Below are 23516 nucleotides of genomic sequence, written 5' to 3' on the forward strand. Positions count from 1 at the left end.
AAAAAAAAAAAAAAAAAAAAAAAAAAAAAAAAGAGGCCCTTGGGGGCTGAGTGAGTAAGCAGTAGCTGTATGACCGACCTGGTAGGGTTTTGTTACCAGCCTGGCGGTAACATTCTATATACTGCAGAGGAAGGGGAGAAGACTCCGTGGGAAGCAGTGTGGGAACCAGCCCCTGGAGGCACCTAAGGCTCCAATACCCCACTAACAGGCCAGTGTTTCACTGCAGGCCAGGTCCTTGGAGGGCTCAGGAGAGGGCAGTTTCCAGTACATCATTTTCCCCCCAAGCTGGGGTACTCACTCCACCTCATTCTTCCCCCTCCCTTCCTCCTCTGGGTTTTCTCTCACCTCCTCTGCCTCTCTATCTCCCTCTCTGCCTTCTCCTGAGATTATAGGTCTAAAGATAAAGTCTGCAAAGCCACTTCAGGTGACTGCTTTGGGGCTACCTAGAATTAGAAAGCCTGGGGTTGTCACAGGCTCGCTGCGGTGACTTAGAAATCTCCGCTGTCACTTATCAGCTTCTGCTCTGCACCAGGTGCTGTGCTAAGCGCTTCCAGGGACTTCTGTCTCTTAATCCTCGCCACGACCCAGGGACACAGACTACAATCCCCTGCACATCACAGGAGGCTAAATAACAGGCCCAGGGCCTACCCAGTGCTCAGCCAGCAAGAGGCAAAGCTGGGGTCTAAGTCTTGATCAGGCCAAAGCCCACGGGTACTTTTGAGTCTTTCTTGGGGCCCATGAGAACATTTAGGGCCACAGATGTTGCATATGTTTGTTGAAATTCTAAGAGCAAATCTTTCATTCTGTGAATAGAGACTTCAAGCCAGTGCTTTGCAGCAGTGTTAGTGGCTTTGGGCCCCAGGGCTGGCCACACCTGACACCTTGTTCTAGGCAGCTGCCTGCCCATCTTTGGGAGAGATATGACATCAGAGGGAGGTGACAGGACAGGTTTGAAGGTCCTTTGATTTTATTTTTAACTTATCTATTTATTTTTGAGACAGTGTCTCATTATATAGCCTTGACTGTCCTGGACCTTCCTATATAGCCCGGCCTCAGACTCACAGAGATCCTCCTGCCTCTGCCTCTCGAGTGCTAGAATTAAAAGCATGAGCCACCACACCTGGCTTCCTCAGCTTTTTTCCTAGTTATCTCCCCACTATCTCCCTTAACTTCTCATAGTGGATGGTGAGTCTTCCCGTTAAAGCAACTCATTGTCTGCAAATCAGTTAGTTGTCTGCAGAAGAGGTATGGGGGCTTAATGTAAGGATCCCCTGGCTGGTTTAAAGATGGTTGGAGCTCTGGAGAAGGGAATGGGGAAGTAGAGGCCAGAGCCAGGAGTCCCAGGGTCCCCTTTACTAGAAGGGAGAAGGTAGAGTACTGTGGCAGAGCAGTGAGAACTGCCTCTCCTTCCGTGTCCAGCTCTGGGGTCCAGACTCCCCCACAGTCATGCTATTGACCTCAGGGCAGTACCTTAGATACTGGGCAGCTATGGTCTTATGCTGGATACCCATCCCCACTCTTGCCCATTGACTATCAGCTGAGTAGCCCAGGCTAGCTTAGCCACCACCTACCTGATTGCCTGAGACCTTGACCAAAGAGTTTTACAATGTCTAGCTACAGAGGCCTCTCCACAGGCAAAGGGGCAGAAATGGACTATGAGAAATCGTTTATTTAAGGGACTCACATCAGAGACAGCTGTAAACTTGTGAAGTAGCAGGCATGCGGAGACTGTGCACTGTCCCTAGGAGAAGACCCATGGGAATTCTCTAAGTCTTTATGTCACCTGTGAAAATTTATGGTTGCCTCTTCAGCATTGTTTGTTTGTTTTTGTTTTCGGAGACAAGGTTTCTCTGGGTAGCCCCGGCTGTCCTGGAACTCACTCTGTGGACCAGGTTGGCTTCGAACTCAGAGATCCACCTGCCTCTGTCTCCCAAGCACTGGGATTAAAGGTATGTGCCACTACAACCTGGCTTAATTGTTTGTTTTCAAGACAGTATCTCAATCTTAGCCCAGGCTGACCTGGAACTTGCAGCATTTTCCTGCCTCAGCCTCCCAACTGCTAGGATAACAGGTTGTGAGGCACTGTGCTTAAGCTTCAGGATTTTTATGGAGTTAGAATTAAAGTCTAGAGAAGGGTCAACAGGGAGCTACCAGCGGGGCCATGCAGAGAGATGGTTTCCGTCTAGTGTCTTGGTACACTGCTGGCCAGTCTTGCTATGAAGGCGACAAGTGACTGTGGATCAGTCCCTTTCTCTGTCTGAACCTCAGTTTTCCCATGTAAGGTGGGGACTGAGCAGGATAAAATAGCAAGGCTTCCTGCAGCTTTGATCTGTGGCTCTGGAAGTCATGTGTCTTGCTGCTCAGTCTTTGGTCTCTGCTCTTCTCCTTTTTGGGCCTCTTTGTCACCTGCCTCGACCTGTCCTCAGCATCACTGTCTCCTGAGAATGGACAGAAAGCCAGGATCCAGGTTCCTCCTGTCCCCTCCCACGTGTCAAACCACATGCCTGGGCGGTCAGGTCCCCACTCAGTCTCCCGGACTACGCCCACTCGCCAGAAGTGCAGCAGGTGCCTGTGGGTCTGGGCAAGTTCAAGGTGGTTTCTCTGCGGGGGTTCTCTGGGTACCTGGACTAGTGCCAAGTGGAGGGGGAGCAGAACTCCTTTCCAGAGGCTCTCGGGGCATGCCCGGTACTCACCTGTGCTCTTCTTTGCCCTTGTTTCTCCGTTCCTTCTTGCCAAGACTGTCAGCTGTGCCTGTCAAAATCCCGTATGTCTTTTTCAGGGCTCTGCTTCCATGCCAGCCTCTGGCTCACAAAGCCTCACAGGCCGCCCTCCACTTCACAGTGAGCTTTTCTTTACGTCCTCTACAGTTCTGCTGGGTCTTAGCTTTATCTGAGAGGTGTCAGGTCTCTTTTACTACTGAGGAGTCTCCTGTCTCATCCTTTGCTCCCTAGACCTCCCTGCACAGGGCTGTTTACAGAGTAGGTGCTTAATCCAAACCTAGAAGTTTTATTGGTAGAGAGCTGCCTGCAGCCTTGAGCTGGGCCAGTTTCTTTGGAACCCCTGTGGCCCACATCAGTCAGGACGTCTCACATCGCTCCTCAGTCTTTATTTGTGGGTTGGAGAGAGGCCAAGCAGGGCAGTAGCTAAGAACTTAAATTTCACTCCCTGATGCCTTCGTTTGTGGGCTGTGTGACTTTGGACAAATCACTTCCACTCTCTGCATCTCAGTTTTCTCAGGTTAAAACAAAGGAAGAAACCCTGCCTCGAAAAAACAACAACAAAAACCAAACCAAACCAAATAAACAAAACAAAACAAAAACCAAAGAGATCAGGCTGGATGTGGAAGTAGGTACACACCTGTAATTCCAGCACTTGTCTGACTGAGGCAGGAGGATTGTGCATTTGAAGCCAACATGAACTACATTGAAATCCCATCTCAACCTACCACCTCCCCACCCACCCCACAAAAAACCCAACAAGCCAAACAAAACCAATCGGAAGAAGTAGAACTGGGGGCATGGAGACAGAGCTGATGCTCTGTGTACAGTGCCTGGAAAGCAAGGCAGAGAGTAACTGCCCAGGACACCGGCAGACTCCATGATTTTTTTGTTTTGTTTTGTTTTGTTTTGTTTTGTTTTGTTTTGTTTTGTTTTGTTTTTCGAGACACGGTTTCTCTGTGTAGCCTTGGCTGTCCTGGAACTCACTTTGTAGGCCAGGCTGGCCTCGAACTCAGAAATTCGCCTGCCTCTGCCTCCCAAGTGCTGGGATTAAAGGCGTGCACCACCACGCCCAGCTAGACTCCATGATTTTTAAATTAGTGACTATTATTGCCTTTACTGTTTGAGCAAATAAAGGATTTTCTCATGGCTAGTGTGAAAGAGATTGATGTCTTTACAGAAGATCTGAGGTCTTTGGGGGTCTTCTGTCATGTAGGGGCCATGCGACTCTAGCACAAGGAGCTGGCATCTAACAGAGATGTGACCGAGTGAGCAGAACAGTGGGTTGTAGGGAACAGATTGGAAGGGCATGAGGTAGTGTAACAGGAGTCTGGATGCAGGTGCTTCCTGTGCAGTGGGGGTGGGGGGAGAGGGTGGTGGGGAGGGGTGGTTACATGTTTATATGCAGGAAGGATCAGAGTGGAAACTTACAGCCCCAGTCTCCATAGGTGTGTGTGTGGGGAGGGGGCTCTGGAGGAGGGGGAGTGGCAAGCCTCATTTTGCCAAGAATAAGGCTTTGTAGGACTGATGGCTCTCAATGCCTCTGCTGAGAGCAGGAGGAGTGGGAGGGGGGCTCGGGAAGCAGGGCTGGGAGGGAGGTGTAGCTTGGCAGTGAGGAGCCGGGGAAGGTTGCTTAGTAGAAGTGGCTGTCGATATTTAGTTCCTCTCTAAGGTGGTAAGAAACTGAGGTGGTCTTCAGTTCTAGGCCTTTGCAGAGCTGCCTGTGGACAAGTCAGGATTTGAACCCCTGTTCTGTCTGAATTTAAAGCAGAAAATGACCCCAGAAATGTCAGGATCTCCAAAGACCAGGAACCAGCAGAAAAAAAAAGGTCTATCCTCCTAACTCCCATTAGACAGATGGGAAACAGAGGCCCGCAGCTGAGAGCCTTGTGGGAAATGGACCCTGAGCCTGTGGTGGGATTGGGTCTAGGTCTGTGTTGGGGGTTGGGAGAAGGGTGAAGTGGGTGCCAGAACCCCAAGGAGAATTGGACCGCAGATCCAGCGTCAGGTTGGGAGCCATCTGTTGCCAGGGGTATGGGATCCAGGTGAGTGGGATGTGCGGGCTGGAGCCTCCACCATTCTGGGCCTTCCTCCCGGAAAGGAGAAAGGGCTGGTTAGGTGGGAGCTGAAGGCGTGTTGAGATGTGGGGGAAGTCAAGGGGTGGGCCTTAGGAGAGGAGGCTGTTGCCAAGCAGCCAGAGATGTAGAAAACAGCAGAGCCACTGGCAAGCTCTGCCGGTGGCTTGGCCCTGTCCAGCCTGGTACATGGTGGGATCTCACCTCTTACAAGGAGTCAGGACTCCCAAGGTCATGATTGGAAATCTAGATCTGGAGTGGCCATCAGGGCTGAAGATTTCAAAGCCGTGTTCCTGGCATGTCCTCCGTGGGCACTGTCCTAGGATTTGTGCTGTCAAAAGGGTCAAGGGATACCCAGCCCAAGATAGTATTCTTGACCGCTTCTACCAATCAGCCCACCCGGCCGGGTCAGTTTTATTCCACTTGACTTCTACTCTTTATTTGCTTATTAAAAATATTTATAGATTGCCTCTGACTTTGTGGAGGGAGCCACACTGGCAGGGACAGCCCCCTCCCTCTTCTCAGCTGCCTGACCTCAGCCACCAGACTTCCTCTAAGTCCTCTTAGCTCCAGGTTGGATTTTTTGCTGGATTTACCTTCTGCTGAGCTGAAAACTGGAGTTAATTGTTAAACCTAATGGCGGCTGGGTTTCACCCCTCTGGGCTGGCTGGAGGGGGCTGTGCTGGCCTCGGTCTCCAGGAGAGGGGTGGAGCCACCCAGGTTTTTCTGGCCTGTGCCTGCTACCTCTTCCCTACTGTGAGGTCTGTTTCTGGGGCTCCTTCCTTCCCAGGGGCAGCCTGCCACTTGGACCTTTTCCCCCTGCCTCCAGCAGAGGTGACCTTGGGAGGTAAGTATGAACCCTGGCCCGGGTCCAAGGACTTCTGCCTGAGTGCTCTTGGGAAGGCTGGGAGATCTGAGGGTTCCTAGCCCAGGGGAGCCACCCAGAATGCTGGAAGTCAGTGTACTGAGCTGGCTTCGGTGAGTAGAGACCAGGAAGAGGTCAGAGTAGCTTCTACCCTTTGTACTCTACAGAGACCCCACTGAAGGCAGCCGTGGAGTGAGCCTCTCTCCTGCTTGACTCCTCCGTTAGCCTCCTTACCTGGTTTCTTGTTCCAGGCCCTTCCTTATCCTCACACTGGAAGAGCAGGCCTCCTTGAGAATAGGGCAAAGGCTTATTTCTTCCCTAGAAGCAGAGCCTGGGGCAGGTCCCAGACAAATGTTAGGTACAATGCAGCTCAAACTGCTAGGTCATCAGGCCCTGTCAAAGCTGGTGACCACTCTCTGAGCCACACTGTCAGCCCTCTATCCCTCTGGTCCCTCTGTCACCTACGCTCACTATGATAGACCCCCCAGGGGTGGATATTAATACCGGGCTCAGCAAGGATTGGGAAATGAGTAGACACCATTCTATTCTGGCACAGCTGGGCCTCTGAGGCTTAGCTCTGGGCCAGAGCCAAGGAGGCCGCTGCTGCCTTGCACCCCAGGACCTGCTGTATACCGAGGACCTACAACTGGAGCAAGTAGCATGTGGCTACTGAGCATTCCAAATGTGGCTAGGGAGGCCAAGGAACTGAATTTTAAATTCTGTTAACTCTTTCATTTTATTTACCAGGTAGACATTTAAACCAACACTCTATTCAGTTGTAGACAGACACCAGTGAAGACTGGGGAAGTTAGATTTGTGAGTGTAGATTTTCAATTTTTAAAAAAGCTAAATATTTGAAAACACACACTAGATTTAGAAGACTTAGCATGAAAAAGAATAAAAGATAAGCCGGGCAGTGGTGGCTCATGCCTTTAATCCCAGCACTTGGGAGGCAGAGGCAGGCAGATTTCTGAGTTCAAGGCCAGCCTGGTCTACAGAGTGAGTTTCAGGACAACCAGGTCTACACAGAGAAACCCTGTCTCGAAAAACAAACAAACAAAAAATCTAAATAGTATATATTGATTATCTGTTGAAATTTACTTATCAGGCTCAAGAGATTATATAAATGATTTTCACCCATTCCTTTATCCTTTCTTAAAATGTGTATAATTATTATTTTTTTATATTTCATGTTAAGATTACACTGTATTTTTTAAGTGTCTCTAGTCTTGGGTTTCCATTGCTGTGATGAAACACCGTGACCAAAGCAGCTTGGGGAGGAGAGGGTTTGTTTGGCTTACACTTTCATATCACTGTTCATCATCAAAGGAAGTCAGGACAGGAACTGAAACAGGGCAGGAACCTGGAGGCAGGAGCTGATGCAGAAGCCATGGAGGAAGGCCACTTACTGGCTTGCTCCTTTTGGCAAGCTCAGCCTGCTTTCTTATTTGGCCAGGATGAATTATAGAGCCCTGGGATGGACCCACCCACAACGGCCAGGCCTTCCCTCCCCCTCCCTCACTAATTGAGGAAATGCTCTACAGGCTTGCCTGAAACTGATCTTATGGAGGCATTTTCTTTGTTGAGGTTCCCGCTTTTCTGATAACTCTAGCTGGTGTCAAGTTGACTAAAACTAGCCAGCCCATCTCTCTGTCCTTCTGCCTCAGGCTCCCCAGTGGCTTCTAAGGCAAGCACCTGTGCCCACCTTACATGGTATTTCTACTGGACAATGTTGGTTTTTTTTCATTCATTAATTTATTAATTAATTTACATTCCAGTCAGAACTTCCCTTCCCCCTTCTCCTCCCAGTCCCTCCCTCTCACCATCCCTCCCCCAACTCCACTCCCTTTCTCCTCAGAGAAGGGGAGGCCTCCCGTGGATAGCAACCAGCCTTGGCCTTTCAGGTTGCAGTAGGACTAGAAGGCTCAGCTCCTATTGATGCTGCACAAGGCACCCAGTTAGGAGAAAGGGATCCAAAAGCAGGCAAAGGAATCGGAGACAGCTCCTGCTTCTCCTGTCAGGAGAGAGCAACATGAAGATAAAGCTGCCTATCTGTTACATATGTGTAGGGGGCCTGTGGACAATGTTGTTAGAGCCAGGGTTGAACTGGACATGTTCTAGGCACTAGTTTGAGGAGATTTGGGGAGACAGAGCAGGCCTGATCTTCCTTACCTCACCCCCCAACCCTGGAGGAATGCTTTTCTGAAGGATGTCACCCTGGAGAATCCCGTAGCCTCCAGGGTAACGATGCTTCTCGTTTTGGCCATGCCACCTGTGTTGTGTGACATTGGGTACTTAACTCAGATGAAGCATAGTCTGTCATCTGTCACTGAGACTGGAGAAATGACGACCCCAGGAATCATGTAGCATACTTGGCACACCTGATTCAGATCTGCAGTAGCTGCTGTTGCCACCGAATGGGAAGGTGTCGCTACGACCACCACATCCACTGCTTGTACCATTTGTCTGGCTGAGGAATGGACCAGAGAGCAGCCATAGAAGCTGGGATGGGAGTTGGCGATGCTTTGTGTGATATCTCAATGAATGGTTTACCTTTAGGGGGCCTCTTTGGAGCTCCCCTTGCCTTTTCATGGCAGTGATCAGGCAAAGATAAACCCCCATTTTGCAGATGAGGAAGTTGAGGAAGATTTCCTAGCAACATAGACAAAAGCACCAGTGCAGGACTTCCTGTCCTTGTTGTCATGCTGTTGGGACCAGTGTCTCTTTCCTTTGGGTAGTTATAGGATTCAGGAGCAGGTAAGGAATGGGATTATTAGTCTCCTGTAACAGAAGAGGGTTATCTTGGTTTTCTTTCTATTGTGATGATTAAAAACCATGACCAAAAGCAAACTGGGGAGGGAAGGGTACACTTGGCTTATACAAGCCAGGTCATAGTCCATCCCTGAGTGAATCACATCAGAAACTTCAAGGCAGGAACTGAAGGAGAAACCATGGAGGTCGCTGCTTACTGGTTTGCTCAGCCTGCTTTCTTATACAACCCAGGACCACCTGTCCACATCAACCATTAAGCAAGAAAATGCCCCACAGACTTGCCTACAGGCCAATCTGATGGAGACAGTTCCTTAACTGACATTCCCTCTTCCAAAATGACCCTAGCTTGTATCACGTCGACAAAAAGCCAACCAGCAGCATAGTTTCTCTTTATGCTTGTTATTGGTGTGTGTGTGCATATATATATACATATGCAAATATCCGCCTGCATGTTTGTGTGCTTGCACATATTTAGAGGCTAGAGGATAGTCTATAGTGGTGTCCCTAGGTAGTGTGGTCCCCTCTCTCTCGGTCTCCCTTCACACCCCACAACCAGAATCTCATTACCTTGGCTGTCCTGGACCATGGTTTGTGGAATGGGCTGGTCTTGAATTTGCAGTGATCCTCCTGCCTCTGCTTCTGGAATGTTGTGGCTGCAGGCTTATATCCTCTCTTCAGGCCCTGAGAGAGACCTGACGCTGTCTAGTGTAGCTGTGGCCATTCTGGAGCTGGAGATACAGAGGAGGAAGGAAGCAGGGAAAGGAGGGTAGAGGTATGGGAAGACCAGGTTGGGATCAAAGCAAGATGGGGGCCAGTTGGTGCTTCTGTTTATTTAGATCCAGCCCTCTGCTCACCCCTGGAAGGACTGTGACCTTCTCTCTTGTCTAATCCCCAGAGAGGGCAGCTAAGAAAGAGGCTTTTGTTCTGCCAGAGATTTCTGCTTTCCTCTTAAGGTAGTTAGTTGCACATGCGGGTGCTCTGGGGCGCATGCAGCACACACAGCCACAGCTGCCTGATGTCATCCTTCCCTGAACCCAGAGCTTCTCTGTAACTATCTACTTTCTGGCTAGCATAGAGACCACAGGCTTTCTCATCCAGGAGGTCTGCTCCAATCCCTCTCCTGAAGTTCATTTTCCCTGGGACCTTAGGCAGGTCATTTGGAATTCTTTAGCCTCACTTCCTTTATCCAAAAAGCAGCAATAAAATATTGTACAGACAACCTAGTAGTTAAGAGCCTGGGTCTGGGCCTGGAGAGATAGCTCAGCAGTTAAGAGCGCTGATTCTATTCTAGAGGACCAGGGATCAATTCCCAGCACCCACCCACATGGCAGTTCACAGCTGTCTGTAACTCTAGGGTCTGACCTCCCGACACACACACACACACACACACACACACAGACATACATGCAGACAAAACACCAGTGCACATTAACTAACTAACTAAATTAATTAATTAATTAAAAAATAAAAGAACCTAAGTCCAAACTCTGTGTTGTGGGACACACCTTTAGTCTTAATATTGCGGAGGCAGGTGGACCTCTGTGAGTTTAACGCCAGCCTGGTCTACACAGTGAGCGTTAGGTTAGCTAGGGCTACATACTGAGACCCTATCTCAGAAAGAGGACGCAGAGGAAGAGGAGTTCCCTCTCTGGACCTCAGACTGTTCATGTGTTCGTGTGCTCTGGAAGCTGGCTCATGAGTGTGGGCTCTCTAATCTAGAGAAGGCAACTGTGTAGTGTCAGCTTCCAGAGCCAGCAGAGGATTAGAGGAGGTGGTCCTATGGAGAGGCCCAGCTGTCAGAGAGGATGGGATTTCTAGATTAGGAAGGGAAGTGAGTTGCCAAGGCCACAGAGCTCCAGAGCCCACATTCATAAACCACTCACTGTACGTTTCCCTCCCGTTCACCCGCTTGCTATGTTCCTTATGACGGAAACAGGAGACTTCCACAGGCTTCTGAGTGCGTGAGCCCAAGGACGCATCTTTCCTTCTAGCTACACTGTCCATTGTTGCCAGGCCGAGCTGGCGGTGGAGCTCAAAGGCAAAGGGCTTAAAACGTGGTGAAGGAGTTGTACCAGAACAGAGTTCCAATGTTAGAAAGGCCCCTAGAGATGCCTAAGCCTAAACACGTTTATGTCACAGGTGGGGAGACTGAGGCAGAATAGTCAGGTGGAGACAGTGATGGCCGTGCTCTTCCTAGGTGCTGTAAAGCCAGCACTGATGTGAAGGGAAACCCCGAGGAGCGGAGCCTCACTGCCCCTCCCCCACTTCCACCCAGTGCCCTGAGAAGTCTGTGTCTCTTCAGGCTATCCACCTTGCTGCCTGAGTGGCTGCTCCAGCCTAGGCTCTTTCTCCTGCATTAACTCTTGACTTCTTTGCTGTCTCTTCTCCAGCCCGTGTGTTCCCATCGCCCTCAGAATGAAGGCTCATCCTCACCTTAGCCTCCACAGCCCTGCAGGATCCCTACCTGGTCTGACTCTGTGTTTGCTTTCTTTGATTTCCCAGGTTCCTGTGGCAGCCTGGCATGTTGAAGGGGCTTACCTTCTCTTCTCATTCCAGGTGCCTGGCTGAGGACATCCTCCCCAGGGAGCCGGTGTGCCGAGGAGGGGTGAGTACACCGCAGGCTGTCTCCTGCTTCAGCTGAGGTTGGGACTGCAGGTTCTAGATTGTTCTGTTACTGCTGGGGCAGCACGGAGGTTTGTCTAGGCCTCAGGGTTGTGCTAAGGCTGACAGTGCTGAGGCTGTCCCTGTGGAAGAGGCACTGCCTGTGCTACTTGCCCTCCAAGGACGGAGACAGCAGACTGGAAGCCGTATCTAGCTGCATCTGCATCTGCAGGTTCTACATCTTGCTTTCTTTGGCTCAGCAGCTCCTGGGTGTAGATTAGACTAGTCAGAAGGTGGTCCTGCTGAGCCTCATCACTGAGCACAGTGGAGTCTCATGTTCTGTCGGTCCTAGAATTGTACATCCATGGTCCAGGCAGGGATCGGGGAACCCAGCATCAGGACGAATGAGATTTGTTCAGCTTTCTGGAAGGAAAATTATTTTTCTTTCTTTTTACTTTTCTTCCCTTTTATTTTACTTTTCTTTCTTTCTTTCTCTTTTTACCTCTCTCTCTCTCTCTCTCTTTCTTTCTTTTTTCTTCTTTTGTTTTTTTCAAGACAGGGTTTCTCTGTATAGCCCTGGCTGTCCTGGAACTCACTCTGTAGACCAGGCTGGCCTTGAACTCAGAAATCCGCCTGCCTCTGCCTCCCAAGTGCTGGGATTAAAGGCATGCGCCACCACTGCTTGGCACTTTTCTTTCTTCTTTTTTACATTCCTTTCCTTTCCTTTCCTTTCCTTTCCTTTCCTTTCCTTTCCTTTTTTAAAAACAGGTTTTTAAGGGAAATAACCATTGGAAATAAACCTCAAAGAATCTCAACAGACACAATAACTAAGTGGGTTGTAGCCCCTATTGAAGTTGAGGGAAGGCAGAGACTGTAGTTGGCTAACTCTTCAGTCCCAGCAATACAGAGCTTTCTTTGGTTTTGGTTTGACACTTTGAAAACCGCTGGCTGAGTTAGGCACAGGGGCACATGCCTCTAATCCTAGCACTAAGAATACCAAGGGGATATCCTAGGCCAATGTAGGTTATAGAGCCAGGCCCTGGTTCACAACAGCAAGATAAGACAAGACAAATAAACAAACAAGAAAGAGAAAACAAAAAATACTACTGGTTCACAGCAGGGTAAGGTTACAGAAAGGGCAAAAGCCAGTGACCAACATTGATTGGGAAATTGCAAAGTCATATGCAGATGTCACATTGGGGTTGTTAGTTAAACAGGCCTGCCAGGGCTGTAACGTTACCCTAGAATCTTCTGGTTTAGTTTTGGATAGATGTGGGGTACCTCTGTGTGTGTGTGTGTGTGTGTGTGTGTGTGTGTGTGTGTGTGTGAGAGCATGCACATGTGCGGTCAGGGGCTGTGGGGGAGGGGCTGGCCATGGTGTTGAGCCCGGCTGGCCCAGGTAGAATGAATGGCTAACAGAGCTGGCGTGTGTTATCCCTGAGTAGTGGGGGCAGGGGTGGCTTTAACTCCATGTAAGAGGAACGATTTGGCTCCTTCCTGCCAGCACTCGGGCCCCACGGAGATATCTGGGCAGGAAGCACTGGGAACAAGGAATTCTCTGTCCACAGCCAGCGAGCAGCCAGGACAGGGAGGTGGTTGAGGAGTCCTCCCCGGAGGGGGTCTGCCCAGCAGTTCCCTGACATTTGGGCAAGCTCCTGTGTGCATGGGGAGGTGGGGGCACAGGAAGGGGAGGTAGAGATCTCTGCTCAAGCGTTTATTCCTCACGTTCAAGCCTTCCCAGGGGCAGGCTCAGAAGCAAGCAGCTCTGCAGGGCTCAGGGTGGAGAAAGAAGAGACCGTAGGTATCAGTCACCATTAGTTTACTGAGGGAGCCGGGGGAACGTGAGAGGGATTGTTAAAGGTCGCCTGCTGCAGCGGAGGCCACAGGCCCACAAGCGAAGTATCTTACTCTGAGGCTGTGGCCCCGTCACTTTCCTCCTTTGGGTCCAAGCTCCACAATGCTTAGAGTGTGGATGAGCGCATCAGACCGCCTGAAGTTGTTCCCAGATGGGACAGGCTGGACCCAGATACACAGGAGCGATTTCCACAACGGAGGTTGCAGGCCTGCTCTTGGTTGACTGGGGACAGATCATAGGCTGGAAGGATGAAGAGTCAGGCTAACTCGCCATAAACTCACTGAGGCCGTCCTGTACCTCAGTTTAGTTGTCCAAACATAAAGAATGGACTGTTTTTCTTCTAGGGTCTTGTCAAGAGAAAGACTCCTTTTTTTTAAAAAAAAAAAATTATTATTATTTATTTATTTTATGTATATATTTATTTATTTATGTATTTATTAGATATATGTACCCTGTAGCTGTCTTCACACACACCAGAAGAGGGCATTGGATCCCATTACAGATGGTTGTGAGCTACCATGTGGTTGCTGGGAATTGAACTCAGGACCTCTGGAAGAGCAGTCCGTGCTCTTAACCGCTGAGCCATCTCTCCAGCCCAAGAGAGAGGCTCTTCATTGGTCCCATCCTTGTAAGACAGGGATTTTCCGAGTTGCCTGGCACAGGTCAGGTTCCTGCCCATGTGTCTACTGAAGGGGTGACACTACCTCCAGACCAAGGTGTGATGGTGACTGCTGGGCAGGCACCCCTGGAACACAATAGTTTTTTTTTTTTTTTTGGATTCCTGGTTATAGGAAAATGAACAGTTCATAGTCTCAAAGGTGGGGGGAGGGCAAAAGTGCCCCTCTTTTGTGTTGGTCATAGAAATGCCAACAGTAATAACAGCAGCTTAATGACTGAATTGCCCTCTGCATGTGACTCTGAGGTAGCCACTCTCCTCTCTCAGCTTAGTTCCTATAGCAAATGATGTAACGATGGCATCTCCTCTACTCATCTGTTGGAGTAATTAAATGAGGGACCATGTCCAGCAGAAAGCCTTGAAGAACGCAGGGTCTGGTCAATAATGAAGCCTTAGTTATAGAGAGCAGCTTTCAGGCCCCACTGCTTGGCGTGCATTAGCCTCACGACAGTCCCTTGGGACGCACTATCATCAAACCCCTGTACAGGAGCAGAGACAGAAGTGTAGCTAAGTCTATGCACTGGGATTCAGGCCCATGCAGCCTGGCTTCAGAGCCCACACTTAGAGCTATCTTCCTGTCACCACACACCTGCTTACACGCTACCAATGGCACTGTTGGTGACCTGCGGAGGCAACCCAGGCCCACGGTCTGTCACCAGGCAAATCTGTCTGTCTGGCAATTTCAGAAGTAAAGAAAAACCACCCATGAACCTGCCTAAAAGGTCTCCAGAGCCAAAGCTGTATCTTTTGCTTTCTTTAAGGTCCCGAACCTTATCACATATTATCTCACCAAATTACACCAGCCCATCAGTAGAGGAGGTGCTGTTATTGTCCCGTTTGCCAGAAGTAAGGCGCAGAGAGGGAAGAGGGGCTGACTCAAGGTCACAGGGCCAAGAAACCGCAAGCTGTGCAGTTCCTATCAGCTGGGTTTCAGAGCCTTTGCGGAAAACAACTGTCATCCCCGTGTCCTCCAGAACGAGATGAAGGTGTGCAGCTGTCACTGTGTCACAGTGTGCAAATTGCCATTGAGAGGGACAGACAAAGCACAATGGGAATTCAGAGGAGAGATCAGGGAAGTGGGGAGCGGTGTGGGGGGCAGAGAGGGGGGCCTTGGATCCAGTTGAAGGGAGCTGGGATCTGAATGTTTGATTCAGAAGTCTCTCTGTAAGAAGGGGGACGCCTGAGCGGTGACAGGTAAGGGAGAAGCAGAGGTCATTAGGTTTCCCCGGGACTGGAGAGCTGCAGGCAGAAGTGGTGGCCAGCAGTCCCATCAGGACATGCTCACTAGAAGGCATTAGAATCAGCCTTCCTTCATTCTGCCTTGTGGGGAATGGAGGAAAAGTATCCGCCTTTAGTCTGTTGCCCAGGGTTCCGAACTCTGAGAGCCAGGGTGGCTTCTGTAGCCTTCCCGGGGAGAGGGCTCCCTTCCCTCACTCTGACAGTCACACTTGCTGAGTGACTGAGAGCGTGGTGGGCCACTGCTGTCCCATCTTAAAGACAAGGATGCTGAAGCTCAAAGGCAAACGATGATACATCTTTGTCACAGGGAAGGTGGCCGTGTCATTGTCTTCTGAAGAGGGACAGGCTTAGGGGAGACTCAGTTAGGATGCCTGCCCTTTTCTCCCCTGCCTTTGCCACTTCATCGTCCTCCTTATTCCAGCTGCCTCCCCTGCTCCCCAGACTTGCTCCCATGCAGTTGTAGGTCACCCCTTGACTTACTGCCTGAGTGTCACCCGAAGGGGGCTGTTTGGGGAGGGCCCTGGGCCTGAGGAATGTCCCCCAGATAAGGCTCAGATACCCAGCATTCCTCCTGTGACTCCATGTCTCTGGAGTCCTTGTTCTCTCCCATGCTTCTCTGGCTCACATGAGGACCAGAACAGAGGTACCTCAGGCTTTCCACAAGTGGGTTTTCAGTCCTTCATCTCTCTCTCCCCTTCTCCCACTTACCCCCTTTCTCTGAAGTTCTTCCATGATCCTAAAGTATGAATGGGAAGGGAAGTATTTTGTTTTGCTTTGTTTGTTTTGGTTTTTTTTTTTTTTTGGGGGGGGGCAGGGTTTTGCGGATAGCCTAGGCTGTCCTAGTCATAAAGTTCAGGATGGCTTTGAACCTCTGACCCTCCCCTGCATACCTTTTGAGTGCTGGAATTTCAGGCATGCACTGTCACCCCTGGTGAATGTAGGGCTGGGGATTGAACCCAGGCCATAAAACATACCAACTGTGAGTCATGTCCCAGCCCTAATTGTCCCTTTTTGTGGGCAGGTTAACTGAGGCTCAGAGAAGGTGAAGGACTTCTCCAAGGATACATGTCTGGGGAGGCAGAGCTAAACTTCAAGGCATAGGATCAGGCTTTCTTCCCATTCCCTGGGGCTGACAGCTCTGGGAGCTTCTGGGATCTTCTCATTCCTCTGGTCTGGTAGTCCTCCCTTCTAGATCCAGGTCAGTGTGCGTGTGTGTGTGTGAGTGTGCATGCATGTTCACACATGCTCGTCATGCCTTCGGTCCAGAGTCACCCAGACTTCCTGAGATCTGCAGCATGAAGCCTACATTTTCCTGTATTTTCAGGTTCTGCGGCTCCAGCTCCAATCCTCTGTTTGGCCCATCTTAGCTGATGTAACAAGACCTGGCTTCCTTCTGACCAGCTGAGCCCCAGTGACCATTTGATGGCGGTGGTGGTGGGGCTTTTCCTTCTGTGAGATTCTAGAAGCATAGGTTCCCGCCTGCTACCCGAAGAGTAGATAGGGAACAGGAGGCCAGAATCAGTTCAGTCACTACCATCCTGTAACTAGAGAGGCACAGCTGGGAATAGTTTGGCCTGATGGGAATGGGCTTTTCTCCCCAGGGAAGGCCAAGACTCCCTGGGGAAGTATACTCCCTGAGATGGTGTATGTTGGATGCTTGTGTGTGCTCCACTTTGGTCCCAGAGAAATTCTCCTAAGAAGCTTTGGAGTTTTCCAGAAAAGTGGTACCCAGTATGAACTAAAACCAGAGGTCTGGGCTTCTGAGAGCATTGCGGACTCTTGCTAAGCATAACTGGGATCCTGGGATTACTTGGTGGTGTTGGGTGTGCAAATCTGTAAATGCACTCAAAGTCTTTAAGTTATATATGCTTTAAAGTGATAAGCTTTGTGGCAGGTGAATGACCTCTGTCTCATAAAAAGGAGTAACTGGGGTGTGGGAGAGATGGCTCAGGTTTCAAGAGCACTGCTGTTCTTGTGTAGGATCCTGGTTAGAACCCTGTACCCACATGGTGGCTCACAACCATCCGTAATTCCAGTTCCACGGGATCCAGTACTTTCTTCTGGCCTTTGAGGGCACCAGGCATGCCCACAGTTCACATACAAACACGCAAGCAAAACACTCATGCACACAAAATAAACATAAGTCTTTTTAAAAAAAGAGGATAGTCTGGATTAGGGCATAGCCCACATGTTAGGGCTCAGCACGTTTGTTGAATGAATGCATTAATGAGTGTCACATCTTTTCAAGCACGTCTGTTTGTTCCTCGCAGCAGCCTTGAGAGAAAGAAGGGCAAGCAGAATAGTCCCCATTTAACAGGTAAAGAAACGGAGGCCAGGGAAGATGGAATGGCTCATCTGGAGCAACGGAAGTTGAGTTTTATAGAATTGGCATAGATTTCCCACCCCCCACCCCCACCCCTCCTACACTCCGTTTAACCTTTGCTTCCGGAAGGCTTGACTGAATACCTTTCCTACCATTTGCACAGCCACTAGGGATGTGCCATTTAACACGAACAACCGTCTCTTTCTTCCAGTAGTCCAGAGACTCTGACAGACAACTGAGATAATGTGCTTGGTGCTAGGAGGTGCACCCGAGGACTGTGGGTGCCCGTGTGGGAGCCCAGACCTGGGGAGAGCAAGGTAGCTACTTCCCAGGAGGAAGACAGCTAACTGGGCCTGGTGGACAGAAAGCACAGCCCGTGGCTGGCCTGGCAGACAGTGGACTGGCCCCATCCACCCAGTTGTGTCCTCTTCAGCGTTCACTATTGCAAGAATCAGTGAGATGACCACATGAATGACATGGCATGCTAGAGGGAGTTACTTTAATGCAATGGTGTGCTTCTTCCCGAGCAGTGGAGTATGGACCCCGTGCTCCGTCCAGACTTGAGGCCTGCGTGGAGACCTCATTCTGCTACTGCAAGTTTCTGTCTGGTGCTTCTTCCCTCGAGGCCTTGATTGGCCCATCTGTGAAGTGGAGTCAGGGATGGTCCTTACTTGAGTGAGAGCAAAGGCAACTGTAAAAGTGACTTCTATTTGTCTGATGTGATTGTCATCTCTGAGGCTTTTGGCCTCAGTCTAGGCCTAGTCCTGGAAGCTTCCAGCCTCTAAACACTCTTACCTAGACCTAGTAAGCCTCTGAGACTGACTGCTGAGTAAGCTCGCCCTTTCTAGCTCTTTCTGGACTCTGGCTGGCTAGTTCAACTCAACTGTTCTGGCTCAAACCCCTCTCCAAGCTGACTGATTCAACCCAGCTTCTCTTGGCTTGTGACTGAATTGCTCTGCTTGGCCTCATGCTAACTCTAGCAATCTGTTCTAATCTTCTGGCTCCTTCTCATTTTCTGACTTGTCCTGTCTTCATCTGTGTCTAGCTTGTTCTCTCTCTGCAACCTGTCTCTGTACAACTGTCCCAGTAAAGCTGTTCTCTCTCTCTCTCTCTCTCTCTCTCTCTCAATCGCTCCTTCTTATGTTGGCTCTCTTTGCTCAATACTATGCCTGGCACATAGTAGGTGATTCATACTACTGAGTAGTTAGAACCATGATGGTGACTGATATTTAGATATTGAGATCTGGTGGGGCCATCGAGGCCAGTGATGGTCGTGTTCTTGTTGGTAGTTTCATATGTGTTTGGCACTTGGCAGTTCACAGATCATGTGTCTCTCCATCACGGTACATGCCTTTCTGAAGAGTCGTTAAGGGAAACGGGAGGCAGCAGCATCTCCTTTGTACAGAGGGGTCAGGCTAGTAGCTCCTCATGCTTTCAGCTCGGGTCTCCCTGCCTTGGAAGCTCCTGTCAAGGGGCCGAGGGACCTGCTTGAGGAAGCTCCACCGGGCAGGGTGGATTTCACCCTGTGAGTGTTGGAGAATGAGTATCGCATGCCAGAAGTGCACCCTGGCCTGAAGTCCGTGTGTTCAGAGTGGTTGCAGCAACCAGCTCTCCTGCATCTTCAGAGCTCTGAGCCCACAGTGTCTCTGTTTGTTCCATAGCCAGGTAGCTTTCAACACCTAGATTCCCATTTTCTTTTTCTTATCTATTTCCTGCTTTCCCATGGTTGTGCCTCAGAAAGGACCCTGTCCCCAGCTGCTTCTTGGCTGAGCTTTAAGCCACTTGCCTGTTCCTTGGGCTTTCACCACACACGAGTGTCCTGTATGCTGGAGTGCAGGAAGCGAGCGAATGAGTAAACACGTGCTGTATTTATGTCCCCAGGAGTCAAGTACTGGCCTCGTAGCTCTGGGTGCTGGTTTTAAGGTGGGGCTCCTGGGGGTGAAGTCTCCTCCCCTGTGAATGGCGCTTGCCTACCTGCGCCTAGGAAAGATCCCGGAGAGCCTGCTTGTTCTTCTGTCATGTGGGGACATGCTGGAAGGTGCCAGAAAGTAGAGTCCTTAGCAGACACTACATCTGCTGCCACCTTGATCTCAGACATCCTAGCCTTTGGAAGCGTGAGGCACAAAGCCAGCTGTTGATGGTATTTTTGTACAGCAGTAACCCTCATGGACTGGCGGGGCCTGGGTGGTGACATGAATAGAGCTTTCTTCCAGTCTCTGGAATTTCCGGGGATAGTGAGGAAGGGGTCTCTTGGTTCCTTGGTGTGAAGAGTGATTTTTGAATTTGGAAAAATACCTCTCCTGTAAAAGTTGGGGTGTTCTGAGAAGTCAGTCTTATGTGGGGTCCTATCTCTGCCATGGCCTTGCTCTGTGACCTTAGACTAGTCCATGCTTGTCTCTGGTCTTCTCTTCATTTTCCATGTGAGGATTTGGGTTGAGAGAGGAGACAGTCCCTTCACATCTGTGAGACACACAGGCTCACAGGAGCCCAGCATTTTAATGAAGCCTTTCTTGCCTAGCAGGAGTTTCTTGGTCCCACAGGGTCTGAGCGTGGTTCCTGTCATGTTGCCACCTTCCCTGCCTTCTGTCTTATTTCTCAGACCTACCTCTGGTTTCTTGCATAGTGACACAGCTAGACAGAAGGCCGTCTGTCCCCACCAGGAGGAGAGGGACGTGGAGAATGGCCCTGGTTAATCCTGATTCACTGCATTCCAGGGTTAGAAAGCTGAGAGAACCAACCTGACCCCAGGCAGTGAAGAGACCTCTGGGCTGGGCTGGCAGGTTGGGAGGAGCCTCTCTGTCCTTCCGGTCCCAGACTCCTGCTGCTTTGGGCTCTGCCGCCGTTTGGCCTGGACACCAGGACTGGTTTGGCAGGTTTTGCCACACCCGTGAGCAATAGGAGGTTGTGGCTGGGGCAGGCCAGGCCAGAGGAAGCTGCCCTGCCCTTGACCCCCCACCCAAATCCCAACCTCCCCTCAGCTACCTTCTCCACCTGGGCTGGGCACTTCCTCAGCCCGGTCACTGTGGGTAAGTCTAGTCTTTTCTTGGACGTGAGTCTCTTCTTCGTTTGTGAGGCTCTGGCCTTAGTGATCTACATTCATACTCTGTTTATTCTAACTAAAGCTTTACCATGTCTCTCTGTGAAATGTTGATGGTCCTAGGTTCCCAATAAGACCAAAAAAAAATAAATAAATAAAAAATAAAAAAGACTTCACTTCTCACTGGCTTCCCGCAGACTGTAGGATTAGCTAATGTCCTAGTGAGTACCAAGTGTCTTTGGGAAGTAGCTTCTTTTAGTCCTGTGGCCCTCTCAAAACAGTTGTGTGTACAGGGTGGGAGGTCTTCCCCTAGGCCCCTCCCCTAATCAGTTACACAGCTCATGATTGGTGAGAGCCAGACTTTCTGAGCATCTCCATGGGTGCCAGGTCCTGATCTGTAGTCAACAAAGTTTGGGGGAGGGGGAAAGAAGAGTGGGGGAGGGGAAGAACAGTTCATCACTGCTGCAGCCCCCAAGAAAGCTGGGCGCCCTCTCTGGACCACATTTCTCTCTCTGACAAGGCAGGGGTATAGAGATTGCCTCTCCTGTCCTCAGAGAACTTGGGTTTTGACAATGTACAGCTTGGAAGAAGGAATAGGAATGAGAAGAAGATATTCCTGGCCTGCCCTGGAACGAGGAGGCCGTTACACAGAGGAGGAAACAAACTGCTGTTTACCCAGCATTCCCTCTAAGCTGGTACCACACCTCAGGACCTTTTTATAGGTTATTCCCCTCACTTAGAAGTCTTGCTCTGTCCCTGTTTGTTAGTTGAAACAGGGTTTCTCTGTGTTGCCCTAACTGTCTTGGAACTCTTCTGTAGACCAGGCTGGCCCTCCACTCAGTCAGAGATCTGTCTGCCTTTGTGAGGTGCTGAGATTAAAGGCATGTGTCACCAGGCCTGGCTGCTTCTTCCCGTTCTTTATAGCCCCTTACCTTTTATGTCTCAGCATATTTAATTCCCTCATCCCACCCACCCCAGCAACTCTCCTATTTATGAGAAAGCTATTGTCATATAGCTCAGGTTAACCTTGAATTCATGACCTCTGTCCAGACTTGGGGTTGCAGACATAAGCCACCACATCGCCCACATCTTTCTCTCCACATCTCTCTCCCTTGCTCATCACAATTCGCGGTTGGTTTTTTATTTCAAATATTTCATGTCTGTTCTCACTTCTACACTGCAGAGCACAGAGAGGCAGTAAGTGAAGGGATGAGAGAGTTCTGGTGGGTGCTTGGCTCACGGCATCCCTCTGAGTAGGTGCTTGGTAAATGGTGGCTTCTAGAGTGAATTAACATGGAAGTAAGTTAATGCCCACTTGTGCATGGGGTGAAGATGCAGCAGCGGCTGCAGTTGGAAAGCCAAGCTAGGGATGGAGCCTTGTGGTCCCTGATGCCCAGCTGTGGTTTAGATTATCGGAAGGTCAGTGCCCAGAAATCATTGCTGATGGGACTGGAGAGATGGCTCAGCAGTTAAGAACACTTGCTGTTCTTCCAGAGGACCTGGGTTCAGTTCCCAGCATCCATATGGCAGCTCCCAATCATCTGTAACTCCAGTTCCAGGAATCCAATGCCTTCTTGTGACCTCTGTGGGCATCAGGACACACCAGCAAAATACTCATGCACATAAAATAAAAAGATAAATATTAAAAAAGACATCATTTAGCATATTTACTTGTGTATTTTCTGTTTATGAGTGATCTGTTTGCATACATGCCTGCATGACAAAAGAGGGCAAAACATCCCATTACTGATGGTTGTGAGCCATCATGGGAGTGCTGGGAATTGAACTGGGGACCTTGGAAGAGCAGCCAGAGCACTTAACCGCTGAGCCATCTCTCCAGCCCCTGGACAACTCTCTTGAAAGCCTAGGTACAGCCACTCCTTGTTCAGAGGGTCCATGCTGTGCCATGGTGTGGGCTAGATAAAGGTCAACCTAGAGTGGACCAGGCTAGACCTTTGCTGACAGGGCCTTGCCAGCCCAGGAGAACTCAGTGGGACATATGCTGTTCTTTCTGGTTTCATTAGTTCCCGCAGTGTTCTTGAGGAGCAGGAGACAAGGCTGCCTAAGAGTTTGATGGTTTTGTTTTGTTTTTTATATCTTCTCTGCGAATGGCCTGTGTGGCATCTGCTGGGTTCATTCACAGCGCTGAATTTGTTTCTTTGTCTGTAAGCAGGTTGGAGTTGGTGTCTGCTTCCTAGGAGTCTGAATAAGGCTGGAGAGGTAATGCAGAGGAGGCTGAGCTGTGACTGTGCTCTTTCAGGATCAGCTGGGATCTTTCATTGAGCCGTAGCCCATTCAGAAAGCCCTCCCTCCCTGCCCCCGAAAAAAGAGTGCCTGTGTTAGGGTCAGTATTGCTGTAGTGAAACACCATGACCAAAAGCAACTTGGAGAGGAAAGAGTTTATTTCACTCACAGCTCCATATAATAGTTCATCATCAAAAGTATCGTGGGCAGAAACCCAAGCAGGGCAGGAACCTGGAGGCAGCAGCTGATGCTGAGACCATGGAGGTCATGCTGCTTACTGGCTTGCTCCCCATGGTTTGCTCAGCCTGCTGTCTTATAGAAACCAGGGATGGCATGACTCACAGTGGGCTGGGCCCTCCTCCATTGATCACTAAGAAAATGCCTTACAGTTGGGTCTTATGGAGGCATTTTCTTAAGGATTCCATCCTTCAGATAACTCCAGCTTGTTTCAAATTGACATAAAACTAGCCGGGACACAGAGCTAGTCGTGGATGCAAAGGAGACCGTGGGTGAAGGGCCTTAAACAGGAGGAGGTTCTAGAGAGGCCTGAGTTTGCAAGGCATGCTGGGGGCAAAAAGGAGGAAAGTGCAATAGCAAAGGGGAGGTATAGAAGGGAAGGGAGTGCAGGGGGTGCAGGGGAAGGGATGCAGGGGTTGTGTACGCCCTGGGCTAGGAGCTAGGACTCTGAGGAGGATCCTGCAGGACATTAGGTTCGGAATGAGGTGAACGGCTTTCAGGCAAGTGATGGTGGGATGGATGGTCAAGCAGGGCTGAGGACAGGACTCAGGTGGACAGTGGTGGGCTGTTGGCACTGGGTTAACCTCAGGTATATGAAAGTGGAAAAGAGGAGGCACTTTAAGAAGAATGTGAGGAAGAGTGGATGAGTAAGGAGGCAGCTATGTTGGCGAAGGGAGGAGAGGAAGAAACCTGGGTAGGGGAACAACTGGGTTCCTGACGGCTGACTGAAGGCTTGGGTGAGTGTCTGGACATGTTCACCTTGATGTCTGGTTTGACTTTCCTGGCCGAGATGTTTCATGACAAACCCTGAGTCGTTTTGTTAATTTAAATTTTATTCTATTACTTTACGTGTACGATTGTATGTGTGTTTACCG

General features: G+C 50.0%; 1 protein-coding gene across 13 annotated transcripts in view; it reads left to right on the top strand.

The window, feature by feature from the left end:
• The window catches only part of Epb41l1 (erythrocyte membrane protein band 4.1 like 1), a 122633-nt gene that overhangs the window by 6514 nt on the left and 92603 nt on the right, over window positions 1–23516 (top strand). For all 13 annotated transcript variants that reach the window (XM_029472773.1, XM_029472777.1, XM_029472785.1 and 10 more), the window contains exon 2: window positions 10986–11034. The gene's annotated coding sequence lies outside the window, so the exon portion shown is untranslated. The remainder of the gene's footprint in view (window positions 1–10985; window positions 11035–23516) is intronic.

Source organism: Mus caroli, chromosome 2 (genome assembly GCF_900094665.2).
Source record: "Mus caroli chromosome 2, CAROLI_EIJ_v1.1, whole genome shotgun sequence".
Taxonomy (NCBI): Eukaryota; Metazoa; Chordata; class Mammalia; order Rodentia; family Muridae; genus Mus; species Mus caroli.